The 24,303-nt window shown below is 36.4% G+C and overlaps 1 protein-coding gene across 1 annotated transcript in view; it reads left to right on the plus strand.

Annotated features, from left to right (window-relative positions):
* Positions 1–24,303, plus strand: part of PRKN (parkin RBR E3 ubiquitin protein ligase) — an 887,769-nt gene that overhangs the window by 453,740 nt on the left and 409,726 nt on the right. The window contains exon 4 of the mRNA XM_062573703.1: positions 22,533–22,616. The gene's annotated coding sequence lies outside the window, so the exon portion shown is untranslated. The remainder of the gene's footprint in view (positions 1–22,532; positions 22,617–24,303) is intronic.

The following is a 24,303-nucleotide window of genomic DNA, read 5'->3' on the forward strand; positions in this document are numbered from 1 at the left end:
TTGGTCTCAACTATGCCACTACAGACATACTATAACACTGTTGAAGCCGTCAGCTCTAAAACTGGAAGGCCATCCCTTGCCATATCTGATAGTTCTTTATTCCAGAAGAGAAGGCTGTGAGGAGTTCCTTTCTGATCCATTGCTTTTTGCTTCATGTGTATTTCTGGCATCTTGGATGAGCTCATATGGAAAGCTTTGTGTAGTTAAATGAGTCAACCTGAGTTTCATAGGTGTTACTTTCCATATTATTCTACTGAGCCTTTAGTTTTCTGTATTTTTAAAAATTATGTTATTATTATTATTATTATTGTGAACTTTTCATATATTATAACTGTCTTTGTACATTTATAACATGAACATGAACCTGCAGCTTCTATTAAGTAAAATGGAAGGTTAGAAGAGGGAGGAGAGGAAAAGCCTAGCAGTGATAATCACAAACCTTATTCTCAAGACTACATTAGCTTCCCCTTTTTAATCTAACATGTTTGCTTCTTTGTTTGTCCAATTACTTTTTCATTAGCAAAACTAGATAGATGTAGTTCTTAACAGATTAATTTCTGAAACCCATTACTAAAAGCCTCATTAAATAATTGACATTTCAATCCTATGAAACAGAAGTTTATGAAATAATTTGCTTATTTGCACAAGCTAGGATTCTGCAGTACTTCATTCAGGTTAGAGTTTCAGTCAGAAGTTGAATTAATATGAGAATGAGGAACCACAGGCACAGATAATGGTTTGATATTTTCTTTACTTGCATCCACTAGCAGTGAAGTACTTTATTTGTGGAGTTAGCAGTATAAGATTGCCTAAATGAAGTCAATGGACTAAACATAAATCTGGAGCATACGCTTGAATACCATGCTGAATCAGGGCCATTTTCAGCACAATTTCTCAGAAGCTGTTCAATGTTCTGGCTTACTTGCAGAATAGAACTTGCCATACCCATAATAGAACTAATTCTTTGTAACAAGACTACTTCCATTCTAATATCTTAAAACATGTGAGAAACATGTGAATTGGTAAGATCTTTCCCACTGCTCAGTAATAATAAATATTATTTACTGTCCTAAAAAATTTAATGAAGAGAGAAAAGCCAATAGCTTAAAATTTTGCTGATTTCTAGGTATATAAATAGGCATGGAGAGAAATGGGATAGACTTTCACAGAGTATCCGCTCACACATTGATTTAGCCTCTGCAAAATCAGATACTTTTTAAGAAAAATAAGTGTATTTATAGTGTATTATAGCATATTTGTTTAAGATAAATAAATGTGTTTGTAGATAAGTAAATGTAGATTCTTAGCATTCAGTATGCAGTCTGTCTTCTAGAGTTGGTAACTCACAATTGTTATAGAGTGCCTACCTGTAATCAGCTTGTTTTGTAAGTGTAAAGCGAAAGTCAGGATTCTGAAAATGACAATTTTAGACTAAGAAATTTGGCCAAAATCAGAGAGAACATTAGCAATAAAGTACATGTAGAAATTAGAAGTGTTACCTTAAGATCTTACCATTGCTCCATAAAAGACCCACCAAGACCCAGAAGCATTCCTCTTGGGCTTTTTATTCATTTCATTTCATATTCTCTTCTGTTACAATGATGTTTGACATATGTTTTTAGACTCAGTTTGCTATTGTCATGCCTCCCTCCAGCATGCAAACAAAGCCAAAATCATCTCTTGAAAGCCTTTTTTTGTAATTTATAATTATATCCTCTAGTTAGATACTTTGTGTGAGAGTCATTGTTGAAATGACTTAATTGTACTTGTTTTTTATAGTTTGGATTTATGTTACTCTTGAAGTAAAGATTTACAATCTATTTAAATTACATCCTAAAGCTACCCTAAAACCATTTCATTCTCTTACACTGCCTTATTCCCTTTAAAAGCTGTTTTGTTTTTATTAGCTCTGTACGAATGATCTATAGTAATTTCCTATCTGCTATCAATGTTGGTCATTTGAAAAAAAGGATTTACATTTTTTGGTCTTTCAAATGTTTTCCAAACTCCATCACTCTCCCATTATTATATGTTGAGAAACACAGTGCTATTATGTTCTCTGCTTCTAAACCAAGAGTAAACAGAGGAGTATAGTCCCTGCTGTCTTTCTCCTGAACAGAAGCATTGCTAACTCATTTAAATCTACAGGCCAAGTAATACCCAATCACTTTTAACAGTCAAAAATCAGATCCAGGAACTCATCATGAGCTTAAGTCTGCATTTGGCACCAAAGAACAGAAGGGTTGAGCACTAAAACAAGAAATAGTTGCTATGCTGAAAGCAGGGTTTCAGTGGTGAATTTTTTTGGATATCAGCACCTAATAGTATTGGCTGTAGGCATGTGTGGAGGGGAGAGTTATCTGGGGAAAAGAGAACTTCACTCAAGTGCAAGAAACTGAATTTTTGGCATGTATTTCCCACAACGCTAAATTAAGCATTCCCTCTCCACTTACCTCCTCCATACCCCTTTCTGGCTGTATATCAAACATTGTTAAAGGCTGTTGATTCTCAAAAGAGAGTCTTAGAAGTGGCTATCTTCTAAAGAGCAGACAAGGATATTTTTCTGTAACCTTTATGAAGAAAGGAGAATGATGATCATGCATAGAATGAAAAACATAGTTACAGGTTGACAGAAAGCAGTGCTTAAACAAGCTGTAATCAATTATATTCATTATATAATCTTACCTTGCCAAAATAAATACCAGGGATAATAACAACAATTTTAATTATTGTGTGAAACAACTCTTCCTGTTAAATTTATGATCTAGAGCTTTGAATTAGCTGAGGGATGGGCATTTTTAAACATAACTTTGCTATTTTTTATACTGTATGTAGATATAAATCTTACAAATAAAAGCATCTCTCCTGTGTAGTTTAATACAAAGAATTCAAAGAAATAACAGTGTGGATCATAATGTTGACTTTACAGCAAAGGAGACTTTACATTCTAATGAAAAATCTGCCATGAATCATTCATAATTTGCTCAATAATAATTTACACATGGCTGCATTTTATTGTGTTGAACAGAATGTAATCAGGCTTGATGACCTTTAAATCCTCTTTTAAGCCAGGTATCTAAAAATGCGATCTGCACTCAGCAAGGCCTCTGGTTTTCTTTTTCTTTTTGTGTAGTGCTTTGAAATAGAAAGGTCTGCAAAGACACAATTCATATGCAATCTGGATTGACAGTACACTTTAGCATTTATTTTCAGGCTTGTGGATAACCGTAATCTTTATTTTAGCCACGTAGAATTGTACTATATTGTATTGGTGATTAAAGAAATGGTACAGACGGAAAAGATTTTAATACTATTAAAAATAATTAAAACTATAGCAACCATATGTGACCAGTTTCATAGGATACATTAGTAATATATCAGTTTCATTTCTGTAAAAACATGCTTTGTGATAAAGTATATTCTGCTGTTGAAAATAGCTGTTTCTTTGAAAGTGAAAAGAGATTCTCCTATCTGTGCTGTCAAAGATTGCAGAGGTCTTGGCAATCTTTTCTTTACAGCTATGGACTCTAGTACGCCACTAGAAAAGAGTAAAATTAAACTCACTACACTTCTTTCTGGCAGAACATGATCTTCAGCATGTGGTATAGTTAAAATCATTGCCAGGTTCACTAAAAGCAAAAGACAGGAAGTACAAATCTTCAAAATTAATTTCTCTTACCAGAATTTTGGGGGATACCTTAATCATCATCCTTTGAAGGCCTCTATTTCATTGCATCCTGCTTAAATGAAGTCTAGATAAAATCTGATGGGTCTGAACTCAGCTCTTTTCCTCCCTTCTGAAACTTAATTCCTTCCCTGCCATGCCACAGCAATGTACTCTGACTTAGTAAAGTAGCTGGAGTGCAGTGATAGTAGGTTGCTGAGCCAGTGTAAAATCTCTCAGGAATTCCTGAGCAGTTTTAATATTAGATATATACAACTGCTCAAATAAAGAGGTAGTGTTCTGACATTAAGGAGTTGTAACATAATATATTTAAGAAAAATAGTGTGCTTGTTTTGTGCATAAAAATTATTGCCAAAAACTTTCATCATTACCCCCTGTCTTCTCCTGTAAGGAAATGTATAGATCTTGTTATGTGAGAAAGGAAATGTAGCAGTAAAATGAACAAAATTACCTGTTTGCAGGAGCATTGTCCAAGGCATACTAGAATTTGCTTGCTGCTTATGTCAATGCTATTTTATGTGCATTACATTAATAGTGATTATAATAGCTTACTGGCCTTCTACATCTTCACAGATGATCAGACTGTCCTGGCATTTGGTGAATTCAGCAATTTGACTTTAGAATTGCAGTGTGCAATCATACGCAGGAAAACTGAAACATTATATCCCATTTTAGTTTTGTTCAAATTATTGTCATGAATTTAAAGGCTGGTGTTTTGTCGTCTTTAATAGAAAAACAAGCATTGTAAAATGAAAACACAGGCTAGATAGCAAAATGAGCTATGGCACTCATTCATAGGTAATACAGTTTCAGGGTTACCTTTAAGTGATAACAACTAACTGAGACATTATAAAAGAAAGTTACGTTCAGCCTTAACTAGATGCTCAAGAATCCAGTTGTAATAATTTGATAACTATTTCAGATTAGCATTTCCAGCATTCTCAGAAAGGCAAAACCAGAAAGAAAATTTCTCTGGCTTCTCTTTCTTATACTTAGGCCAGAGAAGATGCTAATTATTGGTCATTTTTTCCAAGTTAACACTAACAGGTAAACATCCAGTTCTGACCCCCACAAACACACTTTCTCCTCATTTTTCAGATAACTTCTATTTGGACATTTCTTACCTATTTCTGTATACTTCTACTGTCAGATATTGATTGTGGACCTAAGCTCTATACTTTGCATAGGGAATTTGCATAATGTAGAAAGAGTAGCTCTTCCCACTAGCCATCTGCCTATATATACTGGTGATGCCACTGAGTTCCTTTCACTCATTTTATTATGCCTTATTTAGTACTTATTTGTTCTTATGTACAGTTTCTTATGAAAGTGAGCTCAAGATATTTCAACATTGTAAACCCCTTTTAGTATGAATCAGATTTTCTCTGACTTCATATATCCTGAAGAGGTGTTAATAAATAATAGCAATATTTGTTTTATTTTATGAACTGTCCAAAAATAAATTCTATACAAAAATCAGCAGAGAAATCACATTTTTCTTCCATTTGAGTATGTAAAAAATAGATTCATCTCACCCAAGTTTCAATATTTACCACTTCTTAGATATCTGTGCTGGAATTAAATCTGGGCTCACTTCACAGTTAGTAAAAGGAAATAGAGAAATGGGCACTTTCAGAGCACAATTTATCTGACCTGTTCTAGACATCTACATGAGAGTGAAAATAACCTAACCCTTAAACTATGTACTTTTCTCCATTATAAAAGGAACTTAAGAAATCTTGCCCAGGCATAAATGTCTATATTTGGTTAAATAAATACCACTGTAGTTGTTTCTGGACCAAACTTTCACAGATGTTTAGTTGCAAATATGCTCAACACCATAATGTTCATGTGATTCAGATAACTAAGTCACACGTAAAAGTGTTATAGGCACAGAGGAGCCTTAGTTTCCGTGGAACTCTGGCTTAGTGGTGTCTCACAGGTTTCACAGTATGTCTTTGCCATCTTAGTTGCACAACCCTTCTAAAACTCAGTGGTGGAATGCCTAAATATCTTAAGAAATACAGACTTTTGTCTCAAGACAGATAATCAGTGTTAATGCAGGAAAAGAATAATGACTTGCTCATTGATTAAAAAATACGCCACTTAAAAAGGGTGAACAAAGAACAGAAATAAAATGTTCTTCGTGGTTTCAATATTTTGGATAACTACCAGCAAGCAAAGTTGGCATTTTTTATAAGTATTGTTGAAATCCTATAAATGTGTTCTTTGGGCTTGGTTAATACATGACGATATTGAGCTTGTTGAGTGTTGCAGGGATTCTTTCAAGCTAAACAAAATATGCAGGATGCTGATGTACGGGCAGAGTGTTCTTTGGTCTCTATCATGTGTGTGAGTTATAATTTATGGGTTTTTAAACAAGGATATCTGTGCTGTTCCTCTACAACGCTGCACCGCACAGAAGATTAGCAAAGTATTCTTACGTTAGCGCATGGCGCAGTCATACAATCAGTAAAGTAACTGAGCTCTGTTGTCTAGGTCTTCTAGTCTTTTATTCATATTACAACCACATATGAGTCACCTGCCTCACTGAGACTGAGTCATTTCCCTGCTGCTGCCTGTCCCTGCTGATCTAACTTCATTTGGGTTGCGTAGGAACCATGTCTTTTCTACTCACGGGTCCCTAAATGAGCCATAGACAGAATTTCAGCTCCCATGACTGCCTTTGCTATTAACAGAGAAGTGCTTCCTCAGCATTTTTTACTTCTGGCTGAGTAACTTCTGGGTAACTGCTTCAGGCAATCTGGGTGGGATGAGAGTTGCCGAAGGCTTAGCCTTGTCTGGACGTACTACCATAAGAGAACTTGCATGTGCCTCTTCCCATCAGCAATACAAGTTTCCTCAGCTTCTGCTTACAAAATGCTCATATTACCACCAGCAGTATGTTGCCTGTATTCCCCGTTCAGAGCTCCTATTCCCAGCTCTGGATTGCCTCGGTGCTTTCTGCAGTGGTCCTGGGTGCACTGCCCTCCCTAGCTGTTTTCTAGTCCTCTGCTCAGCCCAGAGGCCCCACAGGTCAGCCCCCTCACCAGAGATTGCCAATCGTCGAACTGCTGCTTCAGCATGTGGGTCCAACATGACATGCTGCGTGGGACCAGCTGACTGCTGTGTTACCAAACCAGCGCCCCCAGCTGCTGGTCACCCTCTGGTCTGGGAATTCAGCTGCAGCTGTGTGGTATAGACCCATCAGCCCCTGCCCCTCTCACCTGCTTACGTGACCCTCCTCGACCCTGGTTCTGCCCTGTTCTCGAAGGGAAGTTTTTGATAGAAACATTGGATGTGACTTCTGTGATTTTTCTTCGGTGACATTGTTTGATGGTGGGTATTTACCACCTCCAGAGGCGCTGTGGGCTGCAAGCTGAACATCTGTCATGCTAGAAAGACAAGAGACCTGTCTCTAGTCGGTGGCTTGCTTTGATTTGTCTGTCTCTCTGCAGTGCTCTGCACAGACAAACTCCAGCACGCAGAAGTTACAAAATCCAGACCGCTCAAACTTTTCTTCTTTTTCCTACTTAGATCTTCAGAAGGCTCTTGTTGGAACAGATTTCCTTCCACTGCTGGAGACTAATTTGAGAAATCATTCATTTCGTTTATACTCTTCCTTTCCCCCTTCCTCTTGCTCCCCTCCAAACTCCTCTCGTCCCTGAGAAAAACACTAAGTAAAAATAAACAAAACTTTTTTTTTGACAGTGGCTATTTCTAAGACTAATTCCGGACATTGTGCTGTATTTTGATTGGTATTAATTTTCAATTGCACAGGAACTTTTGAATAGTAATTCACATCTTCTCCAGGAGAAGTTATTTCATTTCTCTTCCACTTGTCCTAAAAGAATATTTGGAAATCATATCTTCAGTTCATTAAAGTAAGCATTTCCTAATGAGTAGATTTAAATGACTGCCTTTCAGTTTATTTTTGCTTTCTTTTGGGTGCAAGTATTTAACAGTTAATGTGTTTTGGAATTATTCAATATGAGGGAGTGTCATTTGACACGTAACTAGTGTCAAATATGCATTTTATCTTCCCCTCAGTATTTCTAATTCTGTTTATTTATGTCTCTGTGTCTGTGTGTCAAAACACTCAGGTGAAAAAACTACAAATATCCGGTGGCTGATTAGCGCAGTATTTAAAGAGAAAGTTCAGCTAGTAAATATCTGTGATGTTCTCAGCAGGAACCGGACAACTGGAATCACTGATAGAAGTCAAGGGAAAAAGTGCAGTTAATAATTTGCAGATATTTACACCTGTGCTGGTTTCTTTCCCAGTAAAAAGGCATTAGCGAAAGTGACAGAAACGAGTTATGAGCCATTTACTCGGGCTATCTGGAGGGATTTAATCTCACCTGGGTCATGGAGTTGAATTCCCTGGGAATTGGTGTTACTGTGATAGGCTGTATCTGAAGGCCTGGAGTGCAGAGATAAGACTTTAAGTCCAGCTGGAATTAGAAGCAATAGAATTAACTGGATTGTAATGCTGTAAACCTTTTGGTTTGGATCCTGAAATGCCTCTGGGTAGTAGTTCAGATCTCTTCCAGATGGAGGTTTGGCTCTGGGACCTATACGCAAGGCAAACATTGGCAATGTCAAGGACTTTTTTTGGACTATGCACAGTAAAATCAACCATACATGATTCAGCATGCTTTTTGTTCAGTCTTACGATTTTCTTAATATGGAGGGGAGGGGAGGTTGCTTGTTTCAAAAGGCTAATTTTCCACTTCATTGGCGCCTACGTGTGTGTTTGTGGTTATTTTCTTTAAAGGAAAGTGTTTGAAAGGTCATTGCTTTTATAAGAAATGAGACAAGCCTGAATATGGCTGACATATGCATATCAATTTGAGATAACAGGGATTACTATCATAAAAAACGTAAAACAGCTATAAAGAAGCTGTTAAAGAATTTTTTTCCACTCAGTTTGAACCCAGTTGGCTTTTCAAAGAAGAGTTTCAAAATAGTGGATGAATAGAGACCCACCAACATACTCATATTTTCCATAATATAGTGTGTTAGTGTGCTTTCTGTGATCATATAATATAATTAGACAAAAGTGACAACGCATGAGTTGATAGATTAGTTCTATACTTGTGTTAAGAATGAGAAGTGCAAACTGTGATTATGAAAGACCTTAGAGTTTGTTTTTCTGAGCTTAAAGTTGAGTCAAGTTCTCTCTAGTGTAGTAAGATATACACTTTTTGAAATTTAAATCTGCTGAAAAGAAGTAAAATATGCAGACCAGTAAGGAAAGTTCTGCTTAAGGTATACAGCCAAAGATATTTTAAATATTCTTTGTTTGTTTTTTAATACTCACAGACAATACTGGTTCAGGGATTTGTTGTTGTTAAGATCTGAGTAGGGAAGAAACCTTTCTGCTGATTTTAATGGGAAACATACTTCTGAAACAACAAGGCATCATTTCTGTAATAATAATACTGATTTTTAAATCAGTGTTGTTACTAATAATATAGATAGCATTATGCTCTATTTAAAAGCAAAGACTTCTCAACTTCAGCTCTGAAGAGAAGGACCTGGGAGCTTTGGTGGATAACAAGTTGACCATGAGCCAGCAATGTGCCCTTGTAGCCCAGAAGGCCAATGGTATCCTAGTGTACATTAGGAAGAGTGTTGTCAGCAGGTCGAGGGAGGTGATCCTGCCCCTCTACTCAGCCCTAGTGAGGCCACGTCTGGAGTACTGCATCTAGTTCTGGGCTGCTCAGTATAAGAGAGACATGGAACTACTGGAGAGAGTCCAGCACATGAAGATGATTAGGGGACTGGAGCATGTCTCTCATGAGGAAAGGCTTGAGAGAGGTGGGACTGTTTAGCCTGGAGAAGAGAAGACTGAGATCACTGTCTACATCTTAAGGGAGGATGTCAAGAGGATGGGGCTAGACTCTTCAGTGGTGCCAAGTGACAGGACAAGAGGCAACAGGCACAAACTGAAACACAGGAAGTTCCACCTGAATATAAGGAAGAACTTCTTTACTGTAAGGGTGACAAAGCACTGGAACACGTTGCCCAGAGAGGCTGTGGAGTCTCCTTCTCTAGAGATATTCAAACCCCGCCTGGACACAATCCTGTGCAATGTGCTCTAGGTGACCCTGCTTGAGCAGGGGGGGTTGGACTAGATGATCTGCAGAGGTCCCTTCCAACCACAACTGTTCTGTGGTTCCGTGATAGTTCTGAGGAAATATCATGATGGAAATCAATATATTAAGGATGTGGAAACTATTGGGCAAAGACAGAAAGTGTCCTTCCCAAAGACAGACACTCAGTAGGCAAGTGACAAAGGGCTGAACAGAACTCTTGTTTTTCAAAGCTCAGTCCAGATCTGTTGCTTCTAGATTTGGACTACAAAGCTTTTCTATAATACAGCAAATTGCCATCTTCCTTTTCCCACTTGTAACAGAATTATATTCTGTCCTTATGTGACTCTTCATCTCAAAGGAGTTACACCTGATGGGAATTTGTCTAATGCAGTGCATGGATATTTGCACAATGTAATTAGATGTTTATGAATAACTATCATGCATAAATGTATATGCATAGTCTTTTTATTGGGTAGTGTCAAAGCTTTAGAGAGCAAGGCATCTTTTCAGAAGTATTTTTCTTTCTGAGGAAGCTTGGGAAATGTAGCTGGTGAGAGTTCAATAATCAGAAAGCATGAGTATGTTCTTCATTTTATCTTGTTTAAATTCCTAACATTTCTTTCAGATCTAAGTGTATTGTATGAATGCACAATAGCTCAGGGATACTTGTTCTGTGGTCCAACATTGTGCAAAATTTCAGAAATTGCATAAGAGAGAATCTTATGACCCTATATTGACAATTCAGAAATTGTTGAAGTGGAAGAATGTTGGTATAAATTAAAGGAAGATAGAATAATATTGATGTGTAAAACAGTACACCAATTATCAGTACATTCATCTTGGGTATTTAGAGTTCTATGTGCTTACAATGTAACATTTTTATTAATTTTGACTGTTACTGCCATACTAAATTAATGCAGCTATGAGAAGAGACATTACATCTTGTTTTAACTTGCTGTCAAAAGAATAGTTAACTCCAGGTAGCAGCTTTTTTATAGCTTTCCTTAACATCTAGGTGTAGACTAGGAAAGCAATCATAACTTCAGAGATGGAGCAAAGTAGATGCATGAAGATGATTGTTTTCCTCTAATCCAGGAAGGACTCTTTCTTTGTACTCGAGTCTAGCTTTTCATCAGAGGCTTTCACTGTATAGTATCAGGTGTCAATTTGCAGGGGAAGGAGATATGCCACTCATTTTCCTTTCTACAGTCTGCACTCTTCAGTGGTGATAGCATTGCATGTGTTTTTGGTCTGCAAAAAAAAACTATCACCTCAAATTATAATTATCCTCCTTACAGATTTGCAGTTTGGGGCTATGAATTGCTCTGCAGTTGTAATCTGTCTTGAGACCAAAGTAGAGCAAAACTTCAAATAAAGAGCATAAAATAGCAATGAAAAATAGCTTGAGAAATGTGTAAGAACTGGAATAGTAGAACACAATTATATACAATAATTGCATAGAATTGAATGGCTAGACTAGTGCATGTATTCAAGGAAATTCTACACATTCTTATTTATTAATATATAATGTGCTGTACTGCACATTTGTGTTCTGGTTAAAGTTGAAGTGCCAGTTCCCAATCCTTTTTCATTATTATACCTTGCATGTGACTTTTGATTCCTTGGTAAGTTCTAAATTTGTTGTAGCTAAGCCTGATGATGATAAATAAATAAAAAAGTACTGATTAAGCCAGTTCATAGCCACTGAACTGTGAATTAGTTATAGTATTAATTCTAGTTAATCAGCTCAATTTTATGTGTTGTCAAGGTTTATGCTGAGCCATGGGCAAGGAAAACAATATCATACTGATAGTTAGAATGCTAGTCCTGCATTATAAAATACTAAACATTTAAATAATATATCTGTTCTCTTTCCCTTTGACAAAAGAAACAGCTACTAAAATAGAATGCAATAAGAGAAAACTCTTGTCTTCATCATAAAACGTAATAAAGTCTGTAGAAATGCAGATTTGTTTGCAATGGCTGTCAAGGTGATGTAGAAGTATCCTGAATTTATCTCTGAGGGCCTGATTGTTTCTAAATCTGAGAAGCGATTAGCATACTTAGTTCATGAGTGGTCTTAGCCTGAAATGGATTCAGTAATTTTAATGCAAGTCATAACCTCCATGACTGAACATAGATATAATGACTACAAAGCTGAAATCTCTCTCTCACTCACACTGTTCAGAATTCAATCAGATGTTTTCCATGAAATTAAATGGCGTTTTCTGTCGTTTCTTGATGGTCTCTCCTGAAATATACACCTCCAAATATCTTGATAGGTTACTTTAAAAGATGACTGTTATTCGTATACATTCTAACACTTGTGAAGTGACTTCAGATGTAATGAGTAGAGAGCTAGTCATTTTGATACCAGAGAGTATCAGTCTAATGTGTGGGAGGGAACCGAAGCTAAATCTAGGAAAGCACTGATGAGTCTGAAGCGCAGAAGTGCATATCCAAATGATGCCTTTTTCAGTTGCCCTTTGAAAGCTTCAGGTGTTTTTCATTCCTTTAATTTCCTCCTGTTCCTGTGTTGTGCAGTCACCCATGCTTAAAATTGCTGTTATTTAATTAAGTCAATTCCTAAACGCAAATGAGCAATTCAGAGCAGGCAGGATAAAGCATATCTTTTATAAAGGGTGAGAGATAAGAGATCTCTAACCTGATCCCCTTCAAAGCCTGATCCAACAGATTTGCACAGAGATCACATCTTGTGCACAAACAAGATTGGGCTGTCACAGATTTGGGTGGCAGAGGCAACCCTTACCTCCCCATGCTGGCCAACTTGAGAACTTCTGAGAGGAAATGTGAGACTTGGGTTCAAATCCCTCTTTAGCCTGACATGGTTCAAATTCACCTCTTCTGTGATTTAGGTGATAACCCTCAAAATTGACTAGAGGTATTTTCTGTCCATTCTGCTGAAGCTATGTCACTACCCAGAAAATAATTCAAGATTGTAGCAGCTAAAGAGAAAGAGAGAAAGAGAGAGAGAGAAAGGCTAATCTGCAGCCTTTAAAGCACAGTTTGGGGAAAAGAAAATGTCTGGGAGTATGGTGCTGGCTGATAGGAATATACCTATATTTTATCCAATAGTGTTATTCAGTGGCTGTTTTGGATGAAGAGGTTTAGCTCCTTCCTGCCTATGCACTACCTTGATGTCCAAGATGAGGTCCTGAACTTTGCTCTTGTGTCAGATTTCTGGAGGTCAGGCCTCTAAATTGCCGGAGATAGTTGCAGACATTTTAAAAATTAATCCTTACATATTTCAAGGAATTTATCATAGCAGATCATATTCAGATAAAACTAAGGTACTATAATGCAAAATAGCTTCTTAGCTTTGGGATTTTCTGCTGTGAATAGAGATTCTGTAGTAACCATCATGTAACATCCGTACAGCTGTTTTGCTGTAAAAGGGTGAATGCACACTTGGCTTTATTTCTGTTTCCTGCTTTTTTTCCCCCTACTTTTTGGTCCTCTTCCCTCCTCTTTCTTTACCCTCTCCTGAGGTTTTATGCTACTTTAATTGTAGTGTGTACGTTTAAATGTTTGCCTGGCAGCTGAGGTTTGTGTGATGGATGGATCTGTCATAAAGCTTTTACTAACTTCCTGGCACTGCTTCAATTCTTTAACTACTCAGAATTAAATAACTAGTAAAGTACTTGTGTAAAAAATTTAAAGAGTGCTCTTTTTATTTCTTTTCTGTGAATTAGCAGGACCATGCTTGGGTGAAAATCATAGTTTTAGGGGGAAAAAGAAAAAAAGGAAGCTTGTAACATAACCTCAAATGAATCTGAATAATCTGTCCGATGCAGGTCTGCCTGTATTTTGGAACATCTCAAAAAGAAATAAAAAGGACATACTAATCTGTGAATGCTCTGGTGCGTATGCAAAGTTTACAACAATTGCAGCATTCGGAAAAAAATAGCAAACATGACATAACAACTTTTAACATAGTTTGTTCTTTGATTTTTAGGAAAGCTTTTGGTATCCTGTTAGTTTTGCTTTGGAGCATAGGAGCGCTGTTGCTATGGATCAATGTTGGAACACTGTTGAAAATGATAAAAGTTTGTCTTGCAGGGTTGCTGACTATGTGTAAAATCAGAAATTGACTGTACACCAATCTGTTTTCTACAGGTGCTGTTGTGTGTAATCTTGATTTTACAGTTCTATGTAACTGCAGTAACTGAAAAATTTGCTCGGACACATTATGAAAAGTTAGTCTGCCACTACTGGTGTTTCTACTTTAGACCTGCTTTAGAAAAATTTGTTCTTAGAAATTCTTCAGCATTTTTGATAATCTCTGCTTTTTTCTTGAAAGTATCTAGCATCCCCAGAGCATGGGTCATGTCACAGGAATGGGCAAGACACTTTTTAGACAAAGTAAGAGCAGTGGAAGTGAGGGAGCAATAGATGTTAGCACAGAGAAGTGTAGGAGGAAAGGGAATAGCAGGAAGAAGTTGCTAAAGGCAATTAGTCTCTCAATATTTATCTACCACAGCCTGAATAGTTGATCTGACTTTTGCGCTTGGAAGTGTTGACTAATCCCTGTATTTATTAAAGTGAATAAATGAGTTCTGCAGGCATTGTCTATAATGGGAATGCTCTAGCTTAAAGTCAAAAAAAAAGGTTTCAAAGTTCTTGATGGAACATATTTAAAATCAAACAATGTGTCTTGCAATGACCATATCTGAATCAAACTATTATTTTCAAATCTTCCTGATGCTTGATTTTTTTTTCTGATTTTTTTCTCTGCTACTGGTACCATGTGAAGTTGTAGAGCCCTTTTGTTGTGGCTTCTTGCATTCTGCAGAGACCCGGTCATCCATCTAGTTTTAGACTGGCTCTGTGCATAGTAAGCTCTCCATTTTCAAAATCTGATAGGCTTGCTTTGTTTTAAATCCTGGTAGTAAGGCAAGTTCATATCGAGCTGCTAATCTGAAGGAAATAAATAAATAAATAAATAAATAAATAAAAATGTATAGCTAAATCTCCTAATTCTCCCTCCTACCCCAGGTTTATTTGAAAGGACAATGAATTCCTTCAAATAGTTTAAGTAGAAGAGGGAGTTGATTCTAGTGGATGAAACAGCCTGAGGAAACATTTCTAGATGATAACTAGCATCCAGTAATTCTCCTCACCACATATCTCTCATTCTTATGACCAGCAGTTTTAAATATCAAAGCTAAAGAAATAGCAAATGTCTCTATGAGGAAGAAAAATGTCTCTATGAAATTTGAAGAAGTGGGAATCAAAGGTTTTGGCTGTGAGTTTAGAAGTTACTCAAACTTATTTACTGTAAGAGAAATATTTGTCCTGATTTATGGAAGGGATATTCTCACAGTAATCCCTTTCACTTCTGTACAGATACACTAACTTACTCCATCTGAACACTATAGACTACTATAGTGATCTCTTGAGCGTCATAGGACAAATATGCAGGTAGTTCCCAGCATCCCCAATAGGATGGAGAATTACTTGAAGTTCATCTGTTACCTGTTTGCCTACTATGAAAAAAATGCTTCAAATTATTCAACAACTTAAAATCACCTTGGAGTATTGTATAGTTCCTAAATTATACACCTAAGTGATGGTGAATACGCAGTGGCATTCTTCCCATATTTTGGTTCATGACTGTAATTCAGACAGCAGTAATTGCAACTGAGGTCAGGATGTCCAATTTTTTTATGCTGCTGCTAGATATACCAACTTCAATGGGATTTGCTGGTGTTAACACTTCAAAGTTAAATAAATATACGGGTGATTTAGTAAATGATATGATTTCAAAGAACACATGGCATTTTTAGAGATTTAGTAAATATATTATCCAGTTCTGTGTTTTCTTCTTTCATTCCTGATGAAGTATTTAATGCATCCAAATAAATAAGGAATCATATGTTTTGCATTTATAGATCAGAAATCATTAGCCTGGGATATTAATTGAAAGTTGATTTTTTTAATGAAAATATACATCCATTTCTTCTTCCATTATAAAATTGTGTCTCTTTTTCTTTCTGGCATAACGTTTAACTATATCCAACTCAAGTAGTCAAGTAACAGCAGGACTTTTTCAGTTCAGTTTCTCAAATACATTTGAATTTGCATTTTGCATATATTCAATTCTATTTTCCCACCTTTTTTAGTGAGGAGAGCTCACCAAAACTGTCTGGCAACAACACCTCTATGAATCTTTTTGGGGGGCTGTAAAATACAGTTATTGTTTGTATTGGTAATATAATGCCCATTCCAAAAATATTATTGATGAAGAGAAGATCGTGGAGATCTTTATCTTGGATGTCTTTTTATGAGCACTCATTAATTAGTTGATATCATTGGGATTACTTTTGCAATCCTATGACCTATAATACAGCATGAAAGAATAAAAAAGACCAAAAGTTATTAAATCATCTTATTCACATATTTTCTTTTAACTTTTTGAACACAGTGCCTGTGATTAGAATTAAAAAGTCATAATAAAATAATATGAAATTATCTTGCTGCACGTAACTTTTTTCAGTTAGAGATGTGATTCTCTGATCTTTGATTTGAAATAACTAGCACACAGGAAATCTTCCTCACTGCACAACTGCATGTAGCTCAGCAAATTGTCAGCTACTGAGTTTTGGAAGAGTTGTAACTTTTGACATAGAACTGTCAATGTCCTAATGAGGCTGGGCACTCTGGTTGAAAGGAGCATTTCTTACCTAAGATACCAACATAAGTAAGTCAATCAATAGGTTCAGTCCCACAAAGACTGAAAACATGTGAGTAATTTTACTTCAATCTTTTTCCTCATATGACTGCCCAGATGCTTAAGTTTTTATTGACTGGTCGAAGTCAATAAAAGATTTCTTCTGCTAGTTTTTTTTTAGTGTGCTATGTAAAAAAAGTTAATTTCAGTCTTCCCATTCATATCACACAAACTGCATCAAAACTAGTCCCAAAACTAATTTGATAGTCTTTTTTACACTGTATACACTGCTGTATGGGAGACTTCATATTAAAGTCAATCCCTAGTAAATTGGATAGTTTTACCCCCAGTGAAGTGTGTCATAGGAGACAGTCTGTCTACTTCTCTAGAATGACATGTAGAGTCACATCATTCACAGCAGTGTTTATTAAAATGCTGCTTGTAGGAGAAAAGAACTCCTCTGCTGCTTTAATTAACAAATTAGGGGTTGCCTCTTACATCCAGCTACCTTGTGATCTGCGTGTCCTAGTCAGCTGGCACCCCTTTAGCAGAAAAGCCAAAGAATGAATAATTTTGGAACACAGATTACACCCCTGCTGCTAAAAGTGGCTTTTGCAGGCCTGTGTAAACTGTGGATAGGCTTTAATTACTTCTGTCTCATTGAGGCACTTTGTGGTTAAGCAGAGAATAACATTCGTCAAGGTTGTCAATCTGGCAGTTTTAACTTGCAATAAATTCTCTCTTTAAGATGATAAATTTCCAAATACTGTAAATAGAACATTCGCAGAAGGCCAGCAAGGACTTCTTGGTTAAATCAGAAATAATGTCTTTACGAATTTTTCCTTTTCCTTCCCTCTTGAGTTGTGAATACTGTTAGGCTCTGCTTTGGGGATTTAGAGAAATACGCTTTGCACAGAATGGATACTGTTACTCATACAGTTTTACTTAGGAAAAATATAATAATGTTTATATGATATCTGAGCATTCACTAGAAATCTAATAAGTGTCTTATCTCATTTAATAAACATAGTTTAGTTGTATCTGTAATTGTCAAGATATAAAGAAAGCTGAAATAAATGTGGAGGTTTACAATGCTATGATTCAAATAGATTCACTTGCTGTGAATTGAAATGAGATCTCCAATCTCTTTACTATTGGAAGCACATCATGTGATTTTTTTTTTTTTTTTTTGTTGCTGTCCGATTGAGTATCGCTCATATAGCCGCTAGATTATTCTTAGCAAGAAGAGCTTGAAAAGATCATCAGATGGTTCTCCTAAATTAAACCTGTTAAGAATTTGTAAAATATGAATCACGGTATCCAAAAGTCTTAATTTGTCATCTCCATTACTGCGCTAGTAAAATAGGATGAAAGCTCTTATTTGAGCTTTGGTTTATATCCACAAACACCCCCAGCATGCAACAATGTCAATGTAGTGATAAGTGTGGAGAGTGAAGAGCAAATCATGTCCTAGGCAGAGATTCTGAGAAAAAAGTGTGAATGCACTGGTTTACAGGTAATAATATTTAGCCTAAACCATTAGCAGTTTGCCTATGCCAGAAAAAGCCCATTTCATTTTTCCTTTTCACTGACTCTAGATTTTGTCCAGTTTCTTGGGGATATGTCACCTGTGGGCTCCTCTCCAGCCTCCCCATTAGTTCTGAGACACTCATGAACCTCTTGGCTCTTGCAGTTTCTTGTGGTTCTGACTATACATAGTCTGCTTGCAAATCGTTTGCTCTGAAATACCGTGCAGTTATCATAATAACAATGAAAGACTTGGAAAGTGCTAGATTTTAGAGAAGATAAATTTTAGTCAGGTGATGCTGAAGGAAACAGCTCTGATATTAATTAGTCAAAATATCTAGGCTGATTTAGAAAAATGTGCCTTTACCTTATCATGTGATTTCCTAGGCTGAAGTGCTTGTTTCGTGAAAGCCAGTTCAAACTTATATTGAGAAGAGGAAAAGAAGAGAACAGCAAAAGTCTATGTTATCTCTGCTAACATGTTGTTTCCGATAGTAGGTGGGATCCATCACTGTTCCTCTAGTGTTCATGGGCTGTATTAGGCTGTCATATACGTTTGTTTGCCATCAGAATATACCTGGGTTGCTCCTATATTTGAGGGTCACAATTTTCCTTCCATACTGGTCCTGGAAGCAGTGAATAGTGATACCTTGCTGTGAATGCTGCTGTCACTGAGTGGTGAAAGCACAATAAAAAAGGACCAAATTTTTAAAGTAATTTGAGTATTTGGGGGAGATTTTCTGTCGTATTGCCTCAAGATATTAAAATCATTATGAAGGGGCAGCATACAAGGATTAGCTTTTCAAATGCTTTCACATAGGCAAGACTCTAGTCATTACTTTCCAAAAATATCTGAGTCCTTGCATGGGTAGCATTAGATTTAGTGCTTTCTCAGTGACTTGTATGCTGATTTTAAACCCTCTCAAGCACCAGGAATTATTTCTTACATTATTTTAAAAATCTTTCTGCATTAATATTTGTCCCTTGGTTGGGTCATTTGCTCAACATTTTAATGATTTATATCTTTCATGTAGATATTAGCAGGTACAAGGATGTGTTTTAAAGATATTCTGCTGCATATTGTTCACTGGGGGAGAATATAAAGCAGGGAAAATACAAAGCATTAAATACATGGATAGTTTCCAGCCTTTTAAATGATTCAAACTATTTGATGAATCACTGGATTCTATTGCTGACCTCTGTTTCTGACCTTTCTTGGTTTTCACAGGTCAACAGCTCTGTCAGCAACTGAATTTTGAATAATTTGTCATCTGAGATCTCTAGATACTCCTTCTGTTCTCATGGGCTTTTTAAGTGATCATTGAAAAGTTGTGATTCTACAGTACAAAATCACATCTTGGGTACTGGTGAAAGATATACTGAAAGCACAATGTACTGTGTATGCTACTGCGCGCCACACAGTGTTTCCACTGCTTCTTTTAAACACTGAATAGCATGTGAAGCCTCTTCATGTGCTTAGTATGAGTTTCACTTCAACACCCAAAACATAAAAGTTCCCATTCCAACTATAAAAACAACTTCAAACAAATTCAACTTCATTTGGCCTTCCCTCCCCTGCCCCCCAATTCAATGATATTCTGGTGTTCTTTATACTTCTTTATTTTTTTCATTTTGCCACTTATAAACAGGGCGAAATATACTCTGATACATTCATTTTGATGTGTAGCTTTTTTTTGAACTGTGTGGCTGTGCACTGGAAGGGCAGTTGCTTTAATCTTGCAATCAGAGGGCCTTGTTCTACTCACAGCACATTCTTGATTAAAGTAAGCGAATAATTACAAACACTACAGAGTGCAGAGTGTTGCAGCAGTGCAGCTGATTGGCTGATTTGCAATTTGACAAGTTTTTCTTACACTCAGGAAACAATGAAACAAAAATTGCATTTCAAAGAGTTTATCTTCATAGAATTCCTAATTTTATTATGGCATAATTAGAGCAATGATGCTTAGTGGGACAGTAACTGTAGAAACAGTAACACTTTGATTACAGTTTTTCAAGGACATAGGCCTTTTTGCTATTTTTTGAAAATGGAAAACTCAAATATTCAAATATATAGAATCTTTCATAAATATATTACATTATCATTAATAATAACAAAATATGACCCTGAAGAATGGCAAGCACAGGTTTGGGAAAGGGGAATTCCTCCTTCTTATAAACATCAAAAGTGTGGCATAGATTTTGTCAGGTTCTTGTTTTTTTTCTTTTTTTTCCCCCTACATCTGACAGCCACACATGCACAGAACCAAGATCATCTGCTTCCTAGTTTGGACTTCTGCTGCTGTATCAATTTGTCCCCAGAGAGCTTGATCTGACTCTTCTTAGAATAAAGAGAAAATACTGTTGACTTAGCTTAAGGCCAAGTGTAGTCAATGTTATCAACCGAGATAAATACAAATAATAATGACTTTCTCATGGGTTATATACCCATAGTTTTAATTAATGATGTGTAAAGCAATGGTGGACAGGATGTTGTTTACACAGACCCATTAGGGAGATGTAAACTACAGTGTGAGTGTACAGCAAGTAGCACTGGTAGTGTGGGGCTGCGTTGCTAGTTTCCTGTGTGAATGCTCTAGTCTGCATGAAGTGGAAGATGATATACTCTCTTTTCCACCAGAAACCTGCTTTGTGCAAGAAGTACCTTTGTGTGCGTGGGAAAGGTCTAAAGCAAATTACTGCAGAAAAGTGAGGGCACTGTAAATTCACACCAAGTCATATAATACACAACTTTTCCATGTAGATAAGACCATGTAAATTGACCAAAAAGTTCATTTAAAATTGATGTTACTACTAATAAATAAAAAGATGATGCTATATTATGCCATCTTTGGACCTGATCCAATGCTAGTTGGTCACTGAATTCTAACTAACACTAATGGAAACTTCATGAGATCTTTTCTGTTTTTGTTTCTTTCAGGATAGTTTCCTGATTATATTTTGCTAGTCAGCTGCTACTATAAGAACTCAAATACTCAATACTCTCAAATACTATAAGAACATGGCATAATTAACACAGTCACACAGTTTCAAATCAATTTTAAATAGCCACTTTTCCAGAATCTCACTCAATTAATATTATAAACAATTTTCTGCATGCTTTATTTCTTGCTTAAGAGGTATTATGCCTTCTTACATTTTGCCTGATTATGGACCCAGACCTGCAAACTACTGAATAGTTGAGAAACTCCAATGAAGTTAGAGAAATAATATCTGAAAAAAAAAATGGTTTGAAATATTTTCTGCTTTTGAAATCAAGATAATCAGTACCATGGTTGATAACATATGCTTGCAGAACTGGTTCTTCTCATGAGACTGTTAACTATCATACTGTGTAGCAGTCTTGTGACTGTTTCTTTTTTGTGTGTATGCTGCCATAACACCATTGACTCTAAGAGTCTTGTAATTATTATGTAGGTGCATGTAGAATAAATGATTAATAGATAGGAATGGAATAAAATTCTGTTCAAAAATCATTGGAGAAATTCTTGGAAAAAATCATTTTTCAAATGTTTTAAATAATGAATTCAGTTCTTTTCATGATTCCTAATAAAGTGAATCGTATTAACTCAACTATGCTACAGTAATTTTTCTCCCAAAGAGTCAACAAAACCTCTACCTGTGGTCATGCCTTATGTCTATCTGCAATACTGTTTATACATGTTCAAGTTATATTTTACTTAGCTAGCTGTCTTTAAATGTACTATTCTTTCTTGTTTTGTAATGCACTCATAAATAAACTATTTCTGTTCAACAAGTCATAGCAAAGTTTGTTTAGGATTTTTGATCATTTTACTTTTCAAGGTTTTTTGTTTCCTTCATAATGACAACCAACAAATCTTGGAACTAATATAAATGTCCAGGAGTTTACTGACAATCCTCACTACATACGATCATTATGTTGTATTATAGTTAGATTAAAGCTATGTCTGATGGAAAAAGTCTAATTTGTTTAAAGCAGATAGTATCAAAGCCCACATTAGCAGCCTATGTAAGTCAGATTTCAGTAAAGATACAGACATTTAATACTTACAGAGTTAAACAGCAGACTACAGGCATGCAACTTGACCTATTCTTCCTGCATTCTCCAGTATTTCCAACCAAATATTCAACTTCCAGCTATCTTATTTTCCCCATTTGGCTTTAGTCAGCTATAGGCTAAGACAAACAAGATTCAACCAGAAGATGAATCTGTATCTTTTTATTCGTAATTAAGAAAGTCCCTGCCTGAACTTTTATGATGAGAAAATGTACTACCGTATGACTCCTGTTTACAATATTAACTACAGGATGGAAGGACTGTATGTCCTGTCAGTAGTTGAGCTTTACTGATAAATATTGTCTTATAATCGGATTGTACTTTTTCAGCATAAAAATAATAAAACTGTCTAGATAAATTCTAACAGGGTTTAGAGGTAGGAAGAGAGACAATAAAAATCAACTTTTATATGTTGCATTATTGAGTAGGTTAAAACACTTACATGCATGCCTTGGTTTTATTTTGAAGGGTCCATCTTGCTGGGAGGATGTGCTGATTCCAAACCGAATTACAGGTGTTTGCCAGTCCCAAAGTTGCAATGGAAACATAGCGGTAAGATATAACTATTTTTCTCCAAGTAACGTGGCTCCTGTAAGTATAATCATTTGTAGCAATTCTGACCATACTGGAAGTGTGAGAATTAATGTAACTTTAATATGTGATACATTTTAAATGAGCACTTTAGCATCAGAAAATATGTACATCTGATATATAACAGCTGGGTCAGTTGCTGCTTGGAATGAAAGAGAAAATTTTTATGGCATCTTTTGCTGAAACAGAATTCTTAGATATTCAAGTATGAGTATTTTAAATGCAGAATGTAATACTTAAACATTTACATCAATGCTTATTTTATAAACAATTATTTTGTATATGTGAATACCATAAAAGCTTTAAATTTCTGGGGTGTCCTGCATATGAGGTCTTCTGTATGACATGGTCAGGCCTTGTTGACCGAAGCTGATTCTACACGCTGTTGGTTACTTTACAAGCTGTTCTCACTGTTGTTTATTTAAAACATTTCTTGAAGCAACATCAATTGATGAAGCCTGAATAAGAAGCAACACAGGCATTTCAAATTCTTACAAAGGAAGACTTAAAAAATAATAATTTGTTTATATCTTTTTATGTATTAGCTATTGTTAGTTCTTTAATTGATAGTATTTAATATTAGGGAGGTCTCTGAGGTACTCCCGTATCAGGAAAAGCTTAAATTGATGTGTTCCTTCTGGAGACGGCTTTCAAAGCCCAACACAAAAGCTCTCTACATCTGGGACCATTCTCTTCATCAGTCTTTCCGGAACTGGGACAAAATGAATGCCTCCCTCCCAAGACACTTGCCTGCTCTTATACAGTCTTATCTCTGGCTTCCTCAGCAAGGCAGTTGTGAGGTGGTGCATCCATGCCGTTCCACAGGTGTCTCCTGCTTGGCCATGGATGATGTCAGGAAATATTTTGTCTAGCTTTAGCCACACCACGCAGTTGTTTTAACAGCAGCAGATTCCTGGCTGTCGTGCAAAGCCAGCAAAATCAGGTCTTGCAGCTTTGGGGCTTCTGTTTTCCAGGGTGTTCCTTGTAGCAGCTCAGCCAGTCCCTCTGAGATGGCAGGTGTAATAGACTGCTGGGCCTTCACGTGCTGTTCTTTCACCAGCAGCTGACTTTTCTGTCAGATATGTGAAAGAAAGCCTCACTCTGCCTCTGGGCAGACTCTGAGTGTAATCCCCTTCTGCTTACGCTTCAGGAACTGCTCTGGTTGGAGGAGGGTTGACTGCCTGACCACTTCTGCTGCCTGTTTGTTGTCCCTGTACCACTACCACCAACAGGAGAAAGTCCTTCCCATTTTCCCTTCTTTCTTTAAAGAAAATACAGGAAAATGGAGATGGGACTTATTTTTGACAGGGACAGGAGCCTCCATGTGTCTGATTGACCTGCAATTACCAACTTACTGCTTTTGCCATCTAATCTGTGTGTGAAACAAATCAAGGAAATAACGTTACAGTAAGCAGCCATGGCTCCTGAGCCAGAACCCATTCCCTCATTAGTCAATTATTCAAACACAAAGCAGAAAGTGGAATAACATCACGGCTTTGTCACAAAGTATCGACCATGAAATGAAAATCATAACTGACTAATGCTGTGGCAACTATATCCCATCACTCCAGTTACTACCAATGCCACTGGCAATTAGCAGAGCCCTGGTTCAATGTTATCTTTCTGTAAGGTGGCACAGGAGAAAAAA

The sequence above is a fragment of the Rhea pennata genome, chromosome 3 (genome assembly GCF_028389875.1).
Source record: "Rhea pennata isolate bPtePen1 chromosome 3, bPtePen1.pri, whole genome shotgun sequence".
Taxonomy (NCBI): domain Eukaryota; kingdom Metazoa; phylum Chordata; class Aves; order Rheiformes; family Rheidae; genus Rhea; species Rhea pennata.